We start from the raw sequence: 12277 nt of genomic DNA on the forward strand, positions 1-12277 counted from the left end.
GGTTTGTTTTCACAAAGGCTCTGTATATTTGTACCATAGCAGAATTCATATAAAATACACCTTCTGTGCTTTGATAAAAATGGCAGGGAATATGTTGAATTTCTCAAAGAATGCTGGTTTCATTATATGTGGTTTAAATGAACAATTTTTTTTTTAAAAGAGAAAATAAGGCACTTTTCTTGTAACTAGATATATTGGGAAGAGCTTAAAGGCAGATCCTAATAGAAACTGTGAACGACCTCAATTAACATAAAATGTTAGATAATTATTTTAACGGGGGCTGTTTAGACAGAGTAACATAACTTACCAAGAGCAGTTACATTGCGAGTTTTTTGATTGGTTTGTGTGCTTGTTTTACAGAAAAGTTTTAAACATCTTTAAGCGAAGGGAAAATAAATCCTTTTGTGATGAGTAAAAATTGATTGTTTTTTCGAGGCCCTGACTTAAAACAATTTTAAAGTATAGTAATTTCTGATAATTTGGTTACTTTAAAGTAGGATTCAGACCTCTCTTAATAAATTTAATACCTCACAAAACTGAAGAGATTTTTGCTTCGTGTGTCTGAGAAGAAATCTACAGATTTAGTCCAGCTGTTCCAAAAGCGTTCCAGTTCTATAAGAACGTCCGTTAAAATCGTGCTTGCGGTAGCTGTTTCGGCATTGGTTAGAGTCGTCAATCTGGAGAGTGATGTTTTCTTGAAAGGTGATATTTAATTTGGCTTCATATAACAAGATGATTAACTTGTTCTAGATGGAAGGAAATGCAGAAAATGATTATTTGCAAATGTAATTATGCAAAGCTTCTGTTGTCTCAGCAACGAAAGCTGTGTGGCCAAGGACTAATGTGGAGAATTAACTAAAATAATTTAACTCCATTAAAATGTCAATCTCCTGTTTTTAGGAATAATCTAGGAAATAATATTGGAATTATAAACAATTTCTTTAGCATTTGATATTTATATTGCCTTTATCTTGAATAAATGCAGGAACGAATGATAGCGCTAAATGGATGTGGTCATGCTAGGGCATCTCCAGGAGCAAGCAGTTTTAAAATTGGTGTAAAATCAACCAACGTCAAGTGTTTAAACTTGCATCAGTTACGTAAAACAAGCCAGGTATGTTTGCTCGTACTGGCTTAAGAGAAACAAATCTAAACTGTTTTTTAAAACAGTTCTAGTTCTTTTTCTACGTGTAGATGACCTGTTGGGTGGAAATAATGATGATGGTGTGGTAGGCGGTATTCTGCTCTAATCTTCCCTCCCCTTTCTTTCCTCCCCTAGGCAGAAAGAGGAGTGAAGGCATTAATGAAATTTTTTCAGCAAACAGGGAGAGGGGAAGCCTGGTCCTTTTAATGACTGTGCTTCACTTTTGAGCGCTTATCAACACTTCAGGCTTAATCGTGAGAATGGTTAATGACTGACTGAAGCTGATGGTCCGTAAACACTGCTGTGAAAAAGTATTATCGTAGGTATGTATTGTTTAGTCCTTGCAAGAAGATTGTAATAGTTCATTTCAAACCCTCTGTTTTCCTGTGTTTTATGTACTAAATGCCTAAGATAATGTAAGAATTTTGTAGTGATCTCTTAGCAATCTTTCTGAGTTTTCCATCCTGTAACTTTAAATGTGCAGTGTTTATTTAGTGCCATGTTTTTCAAAGTTCATTTTGTGATTAGAGTACCTGCCTGGAGGTTGAGGACCGTTATCTGGAATAATTAGGGCAGTTTGTGTTGGATATTCCTGGCACATACTGTTAATGCTATGAGTGTCTCGCAGTACTTGCATTCCATGTTTGGGAAAGATACTGATGAGAAGGGTAGGGTTGTTTCTTGCTCGTTGCGGACTTTGCCTTCACACTGATGATTGATTCTTATCAAACAGAATAATTATTTTCGTTATTTCAAAAGTGTTTAAGTGGGTTTTATTAAAAGTGATGCAGAGAGTGAAAGTATTTCTAATGCCTTCTGAAGTAGACTGCTGTAGCAATCAGAAGCTCAGTTGTAAAGTTCAATGAAAACACGCCTTATCTTGGAATATATCTAGCTGCTGCTTACAGTGACTAAGTCGTATTGTTTTCCAGGTTTGAGCCTACATCCTTTACATTTTTTTTTTTTTTTATCTTTGTCCTTCTCAGGAGAAGAAACATAGCTTTTTACTTTTTGGCAGAGAACCTAAGGTTACTCAGTTGTTGCAAACATGATTAATTTTACAAGATTTGGAAGATGAATTAAAATATAATTAATCACTTTTATTTGTATATGTTTGTGAGTGTATGTGTTAAGGGGAGATCCTGGTCGTGTTATAGGTGTTTTTTTTTCGTTTTGTTCAGTAGTGCTTCCCATGTCCTTGGAAAGCACGTGGCCCCTCTTCCCTTGCATGTGGACATCCCTAGTACTGTTGCATGTTTAATTTTTTTAGTTTCTATAAATCTGTGTTCTTTTAGAATTTTATGTGGCCCATTTACTTTTTTTTTTTTAAAGTGTGACTGTGATTAGATGTTGTATACTGCATTATTTCATGGTTAAGTTTAATTTCCTCTATTTCAAGAGTGTGTATTATAATGACAGTCAAAAGAGCATAGCAGTTTAAAGCATTCATGAGCATGATTTGTTTTCTGAGATTAAAGTGATATGACAAAGAATATATCAAAATTAAATAAAATTAGTTCTTATACCAAAAGAGAATGAAGAGTTAAACAGTTGACAGTTGAAAAAGAAGAGTACGAAATATTTAAATTTCAGAGAATAGGTTAGATTTAACTCCAGTTCTGCTGTTTACTGGCATATGAATTGACCTACCAAATGAAAATGTTTTGCTATATAAATTAAAACTTTTAGGGGGCAGTGAACAAATATAAGCAGAATGAATAGTGCCATCTGTCTACTTAAACAAATGAAATGTTTTTTTCAGGGAGACTGAGATGACAAAAACTTGTTTAAAGCTATGTATACAACCTTTCTATCTTACAAGCAAAAAATATCCACTCTGCTTTTAGAAGTCCAGCTGTGCCTGTAGGGACAAATCAGTAGAATTCACTAGACTTAATACTACAACTGATAGATGAGTTTGGCCTGTTTCTTTTTAATGTTCAGATTATAATAAATTAAGATAGTTATAAACAAAGAAATAACCTTTAACTGATTTAGAAAATGAAGCTCTCAATTTTGTGTGTGATTCTGGGGATGAATTTGTTGCCTTTCATTGTCTGAGCTTGACTTTATTTTCTTTTTCTTCATCCTCATAATGACCTTCAGCTGGTTTGAGTATCCTGAAGTCGAACAGCGGCAATACTAAAAATATTTTATCAAGAATATTTCAGATTACTTGTAACAGTGATGTTAACTGAATGCAAGCCAGCTCTGATTTGGAAGCCTTAATTAGGAAAGCTTATTTTGGGAATGTTTCTCTTTATCATCCTGACTTTAGGGGTTTGTACACCCTACAGTTTCTTTTTACTCTTTTTCATTTGAGGCATCTTTAATTTTACACACATTATGAACTTCAAAGTGAAATGATTTGAGTTTAATTTGTGTTAAATTGTAAAACTTTTCTATAATCTATGTGATTTCTATCTTTCTATGTGATTTGCACAATTTACAATACATTATTTACAGTTAACTTATTAGTAACAATTTTGAGTAAGTAGCTTTTATCAGGGCCCTCAACATAAAAGATGTACCTTTAAGGTTTAAAAAAAACAAACAAAAAAAACCCCAAACCTACTATGACGTTCTTTTTACACAGAAAACTTTGTCTGATTTATCCTGAAGATCAAAAACCAGACTCAGCCTTCCTTATTTGCAAGCCTGTGAAACGTACGTTATGTACTCTGCCCCTCATGCAGGGGCAGCCACCTGAAGTTTGGATGCCATTAGGTAGGCATCTGTTTAATCTATTAATATGAGTGTGTCTGTGGCAAAGACAGACTTGTATGTTCTGGGAGCTCAAGTAAATTAAGATTTATTTGAGTCATGGTAGAGAGGAACCCAGAGCTGTCTTCTAAATTCTAAATAATTTCTAAAAATTGCTATAGTATCAGCATTCCAAAAGCCAGTGGCTTCTACCTATATTTGAAAATGATTATTCTTATTTAATCACTTTAGTCCCATTTATGTGCATCCATTCTCAGTGAAATACTGTGTTTCCCATTAGTTTTTATCAAAAGTTTATTCCTTTAAAGCTTATTAGACTGACTCAACTTTTTTATGCAATCATTTTGTTTAGTCTTCTGTTTGATATTCTCATGTCACCTAGCAGCAAATACTTGTTTCTAATGCAGTATATTTCTTTTTGAAGTAGCATAAACTAGCTTAATTCCATTTCAGACCCTGCGTATTTGTTATATTGTAATATCATGTCTTCACAAATGCAAAAATAACACTTTTTAAAAGTTTAGATAAGTTAATTTCATAGTCTTAAATTTAGAATATTTCATACAGTGAGATAATGTAATTTGAGTCTATAATTTGCTTTGAATGAAATGTGACACAGCTACTGATTCCACAGCAGACAAGATCTGCACTCTTATGTTTAGAGGTGCAGTGTACAGAAAAGAGAATTGTCACTTCCAAATGATATTTGGAAGATAGACGGTAGCTAGTATATGCTGTAAAAATCTGTGCTCTATGGAGCTATTTGGAAAAGTACTGTACAGATGGATCAATTTTGAAATTTTGCCAGGAACTAGGTGGGATTCTAGTTAGCTTGGGGCTTGTTTGTTTGGTTGGTTTTATTTTCTTTTGGAATTCTCCACTCTTTCTGGCCAAAAGTGCTGCTGGCAGATTTGCAGCTCTGGTAGTCCTGGTTTTCAAGCACATGGATGCTGGAGCCGTTCTCCACTAGACCTTTATACCAGCCCTGAACTTCCTTGGTGCATTGTGGGTGACAGCCCCACTGCTTTGTATATGCTGCAGGGCTGGGGAAGGAGGTGTTTAGTCCCTGGCCACTTACTTCCAAAGCCAGCATGAGGGAACTGCTAGGCTGAACAGATTCATGTGATGAAACACAGCATCATAACCTGTGCTGTGGCCTGTGAAGCTTTTGCTTTCCAGCAACAGAGGTTTCTCTCTTTTAGTTTGCTGACAGATGACTGATTGCTGGCAATGAGTAATGAGTACGAGTGTGGCCAGAAAATATGTTTACTCTGTGTCCTGGGCAAGGGTCGTGGGGTTGATACAGAAGGAAGCTGCTAATGGAGTTTCTCATTTTCTGCTTGCATTGGGGATGAGACCGTGAACCCAAAGTTGAAGTAATTGCTGGCAAGTTAGAGTTCAGAGATGTACAATACGGACTGTCCAGGCGCAAAGTTCATCTACCTCAGCAGGTACCGAATAAACAGCATGCACATACACCTCTGACTGTTGATAGCACGGCAGTTGAATTCTGGAAGTTAGTAGTTTCCAGTTGCAGGTTAGTTGTGGCTGATTGGTTCAGCTGGAGTTGCTGTTGGAGAGGCTAGCAAGGTCATAAGGAGGATGTTTACCCGTTCTTATCTATGTCACCATCGGTGGCTTTTCCTCTGTGAAGTTTCATGACATGCACCAGATTAATTTACAGCTCAGGTATTCTTCTGCCCCAGCAGGTATCCTGAAGCTTTATGTTGGCAAGTGGGATTTTTCCTCACTCATTCTGCAAATTGCTGTGGACCAATTTACCCAACTGTAGGGCAGAATGGCCTGGCTGAGAACAGTATCTGGCTGTTTAGCAACTTGTGATTATAGGTTTGCAGACAGGAAGATTCACTGTTGCAGTTCAACCAGATAGGGTTATCTCTCTAATAGGCAGGATGCCAACTTTCTTTGGTTGCTCGTGAAGCTGTATCTTGGAAATCTTTGGCCACCGTGAACAGTCTACCTGAACACTTGCTCGAGAAGCATGTGTTGGTTATCTGAAAAATAGGTTAAGATTGCTGTTTACTGACCTCAGTTCCAGTTTACTATCATGGAATTTTTGTGAAAGCCATTGAAAATTCATGGTTGACAGTAAAACATCTGGTGGTTAAAGATACCCACGGTCTAGAATAAGTGAAATAATTCTGTCCAATAAAATTCTTTGGTATTTATGGCACAAGGCTCTTTAAATGTTTTTTTTGACCTTTTAAATTTTGACCTTTGGGTTTAGTTTTTCCACTCCCAATTTCCTAGCTGCCCATCTGGCCTTCTACATTCAGAATAAACAAGTTAGCAGAAAATAAATGTTGTAACTGAAAACAGAAATTGAGTGTTATTTTTCATCAGAAAATCTTCAAAGGTATTATGTTGCAGGAATAGGGAAACAGGAGCGTAAAACTTGCTATTACACAAGAACTATGTGGATGATAATTCTTTCTGGACATAAGAGCTTCTGTTTTGGCTCTTCACTGATCTGGGTTTTACATATGACTACATACCTTTTGCTTTGAGGTACAGTGGTAAACAGTATTATTCTACTAACCTTGGACAAAGAACCTGCTTCATCCTAAAGGGTACTTTTTTTGAATGGGGCAGAGTTGCTGCTGGTACGTGCTTCCATGCGGCCCTCCAGGCTTTTCTCTGTTGCTCACGGTAACGCTGGGAGATTGATGGATTGGACAGAGTAGTGTGCTAAAGTCTGGTTTCTGTAGGTCCCATGGGACATTACGATAGAGGGATGCTGGCAATATTAATGTCTTGAGTATCCAGAGGAGCGTGAAAGGAATGAAGCCTCAAGCTGCCTATAACAATGGGGAGTGGCAGGATCCAGAAAGAGTGGAACAGGGGTGGGAGGGAGAAGAGTGTCATCTCCAGTTTGGGCACAAAGGCCAAGATGACGTGCTTTCAAGTACTAATCAGCATGCACAGCCAAGTAGAGCAGGCATGGGTTCTTAAGTATAATACTTGCCAGGGACTGTGATTTTTTACTTGATATAGAATTAGAACTTGTCAGATTTATGGAGGCTGTGTGTGTAGACTGCACTGTAACTGCATTTACCAATTAGGACTTTTGGATAATGCTGTTTAGTGTCTCTCAAGTCAGGACTCTGTTGGTTTTTTTGAGCATCTTCTACAGTCTGTCTAGTAGTAAAGTAGCTAAAAGCAGTCTTCAAATTTGGGCTGAAAACATCTAATTTCATTTAGATAAGAATTTAGTAATTTGATAACTTTTGTTCTGGATTGGAAAAAATACGTTAAAAATTATTATTTCTTAATTCAGGTAAGAATGTATGGAATGATGAAGGCAGTAAGCTGGCACATGAGTCCCAGTAACTCCACTATGAATTCACAAATGTTTAGAAATAATTCTAGGTTTTGTTTCAGATGTAGGAATTTTTTAGAGCTAGTTTCAGGCTCGTACAGAAATGGTCAAACCACACTTTTTTTTTAAATCCAAGAAGCAAAATTAAGTATACTTTGTGGAATTCTTCTGAATCTGGTATGCCCTTTAAATAAAGTTCATTTTACCTCAAGTAGTATTTAGCTTTTTAGTATGTGTTTTTAATGACTGATTCCTGGAATGATGTTTAAAACACATGGAAGTTGGCCTCTGGAGAACAACTAGTCTTAAATCAGGGCCACTATTCTGTTCTGATACTACCCCTGATATTGAAGGGAAAAGCCTGTAGTTTGAGAATGTGCTTCTGAAGAGGAGCATGGAATGAAACATACAATTGCCTGCTTTCATTTATGACATCTTAAAATTAACCTTCTGGATGCAAAAACGTATCTGTTCCTAAAATAAAGCTATAGTTTTATCTTGCAGGTCATTGTACTTCTCTGTCCCTCAAAGAACTAATCCTTTATAGAAATAAAATCTTTTAAGTTTTGGACGGTTTACTCTTCAGGGCCCTCTTTCTTCTACTTTAAGGAGTTTCCTCTCCTATTCCAGCCTGTATGGTTGCAGAGAGGAGTGCGTTGGCATTTCATATTGCAAAACGTGCCTTTCTCAAAAACTTCACATGTTGCAAGTAGCTTCAAAGCAACCCTTTTGCAGATTGTGAGGCACGGAAGTAAGGTGGGAAGACATGGAGACATTTTGGGGAAATTCTTGTATCTTTGTGAAGTGTGCCACCCTTACCTAAGGGCTGTTATGTGCTCTTTAACTGTAGAAAGTTGACTTTTTTTTTTAAAAGTTCTAACTGGGAATGTTGTAAAGCTGATAGAGGACTAGGGTGGGTAATAGGCAGCCATATCTCCGCTAGATAAATGAACCGTCAAGCTGAACGAGCTTGTAAGTAGAGGTACCTGAATAGTGCTATGTATATGCTAAGAAAGCTGCCTTAACTAAAGACCTGTTACTGGAAATAGTTCATGGAGGTGGAGAGAAGGAGGGAAAGAGGGCTTAGAGGAATTGAAAGCTACTGGAAGGTAAACAGAGAACCCCGGGAATTAGGAGGGCAGGTAAACTGGAAATTTTAAAGCCTGGGAGGGGGCCAAGAGAGAAGGTAAAAGGTGAATGCGTCTTTTGCTTTGAAGAATCTGGTTTAATTGAAATTAAAATACAAACATCTTCATGTGTTGCCTGTTTTCTTTTAGAGGTTACTTTTTTTTTTTTTAACTGTATACCTACCTGGAAACAACAATAAGCCTGCTGATTCTGCATCTGTTTATCTAACAGTTTTGTTTCAGAATTGTTTTCTGTGATGCCTAACACAGTCTAAAACTCTATGGAAGCTTTTTGTGGTCAGAGCATTGGTTTTCCCAGTCGTCTTTCTGTCCTTTTTTTGGTGCTTAATGAAGGGTGAGTTCAGGCTATAGTTTTTCTGTTGACAAGATCAATAATTTCTTTTTTTTTTTTTCCTACTGTCTGTTGTCAGGAAATTTGTGAGATCTTTATCTTTTAGATCTCCACTCATCTGTCAAAATAACTAAAATTGATCATAAGATTCAGAAGAAAGTGAAAGTTTGTTCAAATAGGATTCTTCCCCCAAATATGGTAGTTATCATTTCAATTTTCTTAGGAAACCAGGCTAAAAAGAGATCTTAGTTCAGTTGTTTGAACAAGAAGTCGGGAATCTGGAGAAGACCACGCATTGTTTTTGAGTCAGTAGCCTGCCTCAGAGGAGTGCAAAGTCCTTCAAAAACAGGATGTTAACAGTGCTTTCTCAGATGGATGTTTTCTCCTAATTTCTGATAGTTAGCAGTGAGTGTATTCACCAAAGTGTGACGATTTTGTTCTCAAGTTCTCTTTCCTTTGAATATTTTTCTATTGTCACTTCTAGATAATTTTATTTTCTGTGTAAATGTCCAGTTAGTCTTTGATTCTGGATGAGTTTGGGAGCCTCAGTGATAGCGCCCTTTATCAGTTTTGAATTCACCATTCTTCTTCAGTCTTGTTGAATGTTTCCCTATTCTTGTGTTTCGTACAGAAAGGAAAAGCTTTCCATTGCATCTTCTAAGTACAATTCATTATATCAACTATCTTTGTAATATTTTCTTTGTAAAGAATGCTGTTATTTTCAAACTCCATGTAATATTTTTTTCTACATCTCCTATATTTTTTTCTATCTATTTTAATGTCTGTAATGCATTTCTTAGCAGGTGGGGAAAATACAGAGTACAGCATTTTGCATGGGAGCAAATTACTGATTGATAGTATTGGTGTTAACAATTTCTTCATGACACTTCATTCTATTTTTTTAAGTGGATGCTAGCATTTTATGTGCATTTTGATATATCGTCACTAGCTGTGTACAATGTAACTGCTTTTACTTCCAGATTTGAAGACGTTAATTTAGATTCCAGTAATAAGACTAGTATATTTCTCCTTCAATTCGCCTTTTTAGTCTAAACTATTTTCCATTAATTTACCAATAACGTTACTTGTCTGAAATACCTGGAAATTGTCATGAGCTTTTTACTGTGTTTAAAAAAAAACAACAAAAAGTCCCAAAACTTGCTCTTCTCCGTCTTTTAGCCTAGCTCTTTAAAGTGCAGTTACACCTCAGTTACCGTATTAAGTATATTTTCGACTAGCAGCATTAAACGCCGTGATGGCTAGCCGGTCAGTTACTTAATTATTAAGGTTATTTTGAATTCTAGAGCACATAGTATTTGTTCCTCAAACCTGTTTTCTTTGTTTGGTTTTGTTTCATATAAAGAAGTAGGTAGTACACAGTCTGCTATGCCAAACAATACTAGTGTCTTTTTTTTTTCCCCCTGAGTTTGTTTGGCACTAAAACACGGAAGTAAAATTCAAATGAACGTGGCTGCATTTGGAATGAAACCCATTTGAACCCATTTGTCTGTTTTATTGGTGATGGTGTTTGGCAGGTAAATGTGGATCCCAGAAGTAGTTATAATCAAGCTTGCTTGTGGAAAGAAGTTAAGGGGGCACTAGATAAGTGATATGTATCCTTGTGTGGTGGTGTTTTCTTTGGTCCTTACTACATTTTCTCTTCCTCTCACTCTCCCTGTTACCCACACGTTCCCTTTCTGTTTCCAAATCACTGAACTGGTACGATGACTATAAATGAAGAGTTCTGCCTCTGTAAAGATCATCCTAAATTCAGGTTTTGTCTGTCTATTGTGATCTCACTGATTTCCAACCCTAAGACTCCTCATTGGTAAGCCTCTGGTCTGATGACTTAACACTAATGTTCTCTTCAGCTAGCAAATCAATGGAAACCCCCTAAATCCTGGCTGGCACTAATCTGAATTATTCTGTGGTGAGAATTATTGGATAGATGTGTTAATGGGGTTCTAACATGCTGCGATTATCAGTGTAGGCAGGCACCAAATAAAAAATGAGCAGACACACAGGATGGAAATTTACCTGTGTTAGGGTCATATGCACCAGATGACTTGTCAGGTCCAGCCACAGCAGCATAGCTGAATGTCTGATACGGCCCTGTCCCATACGTCAAGAAACAGCTATAGAAGCATGGATGAAAACTAACAGCGTTTACCGTAACAGCAAAAAGTTGTACGCGTCTGAGAGGAAGAAAAAACCCTGCCGGGCCTGGCCAAATCACCTATTCCATTCCGTCTAATTGAGGTTATCTGTGTGGTTTTTGAGGGTAGTTGTTTTTGGAATTAACACTCTATGCTGTACATGAGAGAGATTATAAAGATTTTTTTTTTCAAGACTGTTTGTAAAATTCAGCTGATATCACAACATCATTTGTGCTTGAATTGCATTTTCAAGCTTTATCTTTACAGTCAGGAGAGGTATAAAAACTTCTGCAGAATTATTTGCCCGAAAGCTTGTTTATTTTCTAATCATATCAGTTCAGCTAGTAAAGTAAATTTCTTTTCTGGGCAAACTTTTTCTTCTTGTTGTAATATTCAGGCATTTTTATGGGACTTAGGAAATGAGTGCTTTCTGGGTGCCACGGTGGCCTGTGGAATCTGCGCAGTAGTCTGCATACAAGTGCACGTTGTGTTTATTGTGTGAAACGGCCTGGGATTCCCCATGTTGTAGCTAGCAGGAACAGGCAATTACTTGATTGAGCTCTGTGTTTGATAGTTTACAGAGCTAATTGATAAGCATTCCCAATTTTTTGAGGACCAAATCCTCAAAAGAGATTGATTGCTTTTTTTTTTTTTTTGGTCTTCATGTGGAGATAAAACAGTAATGTTGGTATCAAGTTACTCAAGTAAAGCCTTCCCCCCCCCCCTTTTTTTTTTTTAATACCCTGACAGATACTAGTTAGGCAACATAAAACCTCATAGTGTTGTCAAACAGTATAAAAAAAAATAGTTGATATAGTTGATAATAGTTGATTACATGTGAATTTGAACACGAAACCAAACACCTTGTTGGGATCAGTTTTACTCTTAAATTTAAGAGAAAATTAAGGTAGAAGAACAAGCTCCCATTCTTTTAAGTCAGTCTTTAGAAGTTACCTGGAGTAGCCACAAAGTTTTGTACCGTTATCTTAATGACTGAGATATTTACTAGCAACTTGTAATAAACCAAGTGAAACTGATTTAGTCTGTTCCCAAAACTGAGAGGTAAAATATAAATAATATATCATGATGTGCATGCGTTAAATCCAATGTTTTTATGTTTTCCAGTGCAGTTACCATGGATAATGAAACACATTTTTAAATCTATCCTATTTAATATTTTGCTAAAACGTAAATAAGTCTTCGTGTGAGGGCACTGTACAAATTCTTTACTGTAAGGTTAGTGTTGATATGAAATCATTTTGACATTATTTGACATTAGTCATGTCTCTAGGCTGTACTGTGGCTACTCGCATTTCTTCCTGCTTTTCTGTTGTCTTTTCCTTTCCTGAGGAAGACATGCACAAAATAAACTCTCATGTAACTTATCTGTGTACTGAATATCACAAGAGATCTTGTTTTTGATATTTCTTTGGT

At 36.5% G+C, this 12277-nt stretch overlaps 1 protein-coding gene across 6 annotated transcripts in view; it reads left to right on the top strand.

Moving 5' to 3' along the window:
- PLEKHA7 (pleckstrin homology domain containing A7) overlaps positions 1–12277 on the top strand; it is a 158249-nt gene that overhangs the window by 37447 nt on the left and 108525 nt on the right. Inside the window, exon 1 of one of the 6 annotated variants that reach the window (XM_068944934.1) lies at positions 1280–1467. The exons of the other annotated variants lie outside the window; for them this stretch is intronic. The gene's annotated coding sequence lies outside the window, so the exon portion shown is untranslated. Of the gene's footprint in view, positions 1–1279; positions 1468–12277 lie in introns of those variants that run through there. 6 annotated transcript variants of the gene reach the window in all.

This window comes from Struthio camelus, chromosome 5, assembly GCF_040807025.1.
Source record: "Struthio camelus isolate bStrCam1 chromosome 5, bStrCam1.hap1, whole genome shotgun sequence".
Taxonomy (NCBI): domain Eukaryota; kingdom Metazoa; phylum Chordata; class Aves; order Struthioniformes; family Struthionidae; genus Struthio; species Struthio camelus.